Below are 3,220 nucleotides of genomic sequence, written 5' to 3'. Positions count from 1 at the left end.
GTTGGGCATTCCTACTTCCGTAGTGATACTGCCTCGGAAACCCAAGGAGGGGTCGCTATGAGTCGGGGCCGACTCGACGGCACATAACAACAACAACAATGAGGTTGAACATCTTTTTGTGTATATTGTGTTCGTTTTGGATTGCTTTCTATGAAAAGCTGGTTTCATGTAAAAAAGTGTGATGGCATCATCTGAGCTCCTCTCACTTCAGGAGGGAGGAGGAGAATCATTATCAGCGTCAACCACTCTCTGCTGATCTCTGTGACACAGAGGTCAGACATACCACCTTTCTTCAGCCTTTTTTTTTTGCAAGTTCTGGCACCAGTCCTTCCCATGGCACTCTTGACTTCTCTGCCTGAGTTCGCTAATCCATTGCAGTGACCACACAAACCTCACAGACAGTGTTCTTGATTATGGGATTTGTTAGGGAAGTAACAGGTTACAATTCAGGATCAGAAACAGTTCAAGATACAGTTCCTCAGTCAGGACAGTTTCTCAGCCATGTCCACAGGCATGCCTCCCTGGCTCTCAGCCTCATCCCTGCAGCCTTTCAACTTTTGCCCTGCTTGGCAAGGGTGGCAGAGCTCGTCAGTGCTGCTGTCAAGTGCCCAGAGCCGCTCCACTCCGTCAGCAAGCCTTCTGCCTGCAGGCGCTCAGCTCAACCAAGTGCCCAGAAGCGCCCTTCTCTGCAAGCAGGCCTCCTGCCCCAGAGTGCTCGGCTTTCTCACTCCACGGCCAGAAGCCCAACGCACCTGCTGCTGGCTTCCTGGTTCTGCTTCCTCTGCAGCCACCGTTTCTTTGCCACCGCTCCTTACCATCACGGGCGTGACAGCTCCTGCGCTGTCTCTGTGGTCTAGGAGTTCTTCAGCACAAGGATCCTGGGTCCAAAGGATGCATTCCACTTCTGACTCTTCTTTCTTGATAGTTGTGGGGTCCCTCTTTCCACCTCTGGGAGGCTCATTTTAAGCTTGTCAGGATGGCAAAACTGACCAATCCCCTAGTTAGGGTTCCATACACCATACTTGGATGGTCCTATTCCTAATGGGTGCTGTGTGTTTTATTTACATTCTTAGGAAGCTTTCTTTGGTGGGCCATAAACAACTCATTTGCATAACCACACCCAGTTCTTGGTGGGAGTTACAAAGACTGGTTAGAAGAACCATAATAAGTCACTCCACTGCACATGTCTTCTTCCCATGTTATATTAGATTGTCTTTCTCTTGACTGATTCTTTTAAGGAATTTTTTTAAAAAACAGATTGTGGATACTGATCTGTTTTTGCTAGTAGATGATACAGACATTTCAGTTTGTGGCTTGCTTTTTTCACCTTTTGTAGGTCTTGAAAGAGCAGTTTTAAATTTCTTTTCAGCTTTTTAATATGAAAATTTTCATACATTATAGAAATACTGAAAAAATACTATGATGAACACCTATGTACATCTGTCTAGATTCTAGATTTGTGGTAGGAGCTCTAGTGGTGTAGTGCCTAAGGCATTTGAGTGCTAACCAAAAGGCTGGCAGTTCAAACCCACCAGCCATCCTCAGAAGGAAGGTTGGGCAATCTACTTCCACAGTCACTGCCTCGGAAACCCAAGGAGGGGTTGCTGTGAGTTGGATCCGACTTGATGGCATTGAGTTGAGTTGTGTTGAGATTTGTGGTAGATATGGTTATGTGTCAACCTGGCTGGGCCTGGTTTTGAGTGGTTGGGCAGCTGGTTGTAGTTATTCCCAATGGTGAAACTGGCAGTCATCTCCATGGTGGAATCTGCTATGAGCAGCTGGGTAGCTGCTTTAAGGATGTGGTCAGCTTCCCATATATAAGGAGAAGCTTTGGGAAGGGTCTGCAGCTTTTGGCATGTTTGAATCCTGCATGTAGCCAAGTCATTATTCAGCAGCCTGCCATTTTGTCTGCCAATAATTGGACTCTTAATGACTTGTATCAATGGCCTGCCACATGTGTGGTTTGGTTATATCAGGACTATGCCTTTTTACTTGTCAACCTTGGGTTTGTCAGCCTCAGCAGCCAGCAGCTTCCTGAGTGAAGAAAGCTTCCAGCTTCAGTGGGCCTGGAGCAAGAGGCAGAGCTGAAGCCCAAGGTCGAGGTACTTTCACCCAGCCCCTAGAGCCTGGCACTTTGAACTCAGACTTCTAGCCTCCAAAACTGTAAGAGAATAAACTCCTGCTTGTTAAAGCCATCCTGTTTGTGGTATTTTCTGTTAGAGCAGCGTGAAGTAACCAAAACAAGATTCAACAGTTACTGACATTTTGTTTTGTCTCTCTAGGTTTTAGGTGAACTCTTAAAACCAGGCTCCAGTGACGCATCCCACTGTTTTTTGCCCAAACTGCAAAAACCAGAGTAGGCTACAGGTAGCCAGATGCGTGCACACACGCACGCACACACACAATCTTTGAGACTGAAATGTCTCATTAATTGTGACTTGCATTAAAGTTGCAGGTTAATTTCTCTTACCAGTTGAATTTTCAAAGATTTTGATCAGAATTATTAAACGCTATAAGTGGACATACTTTAGATAGGTCCAGCAATTATACTTTTGTTAATGTCTTTAAATAAATCAGCTTGCTTTTTAATTACTGAAATAAGTTTTTCATACGTCTGTTTTCCACTCATCATAAAAAATTTTAATGTCAAAATTGACATTTCTTACCCATCTAGATTGAGTCATAAAGAATACATGATAGACAGTAACATCGAAATACAGAAGCCTTAACTTCTAGTGACTGTTGCTATGAAACCATGTTTTGATGGGAAATTTTTAGAGGCCTGTCCTTCCTGTTGTTAAATGATAGAATATGGAGATCCCCTTAATTTTCAAAAATGACTTTAGAAAAAAAAAAAAAAAAAGCCATCTCAACTCTTCCTTTTACTAATGGAACAATCTTTATTGCTACTCTAACTTAACCACACAGCACTACTAAAACAACCTACTGCCACTGAGTTCATTCCACCCCACAGTGACCCCAGAAGACAGAGTAGAACTGCCCCATAGGGTTTCCAAGGCTGTCAGTCTTTATGGAAGCAGACTGCCTCATCTTTCTCCTGTGGAGCGTCTGGTGGATTTGAACGGCCAAGCTTTTCATTAGCAGTCCAGTGCTTTAATCAGCAGAGCTCCTTCACAGCACTACAATTCGGCTGAATTATTTTTTTCAAGGGGCTGGTAGCATAGTGCCTAAAGCACTTGACTGCTAACCAGAAGGCTGG

This window comes from Orycteropus afer, unplaced genomic scaffold, assembly GCF_000298275.1.
Source record: "Orycteropus afer afer isolate SDZICR_OR568_19922 unplaced genomic scaffold, OryAfe1.0 scaffold00101, whole genome shotgun sequence".
In the NCBI taxonomy this organism is placed as follows: Eukaryota; Metazoa; Chordata; class Mammalia; order Tubulidentata; family Orycteropodidae; genus Orycteropus; species Orycteropus afer.
This window is presented reverse-complemented; position numbering follows the sequence as displayed.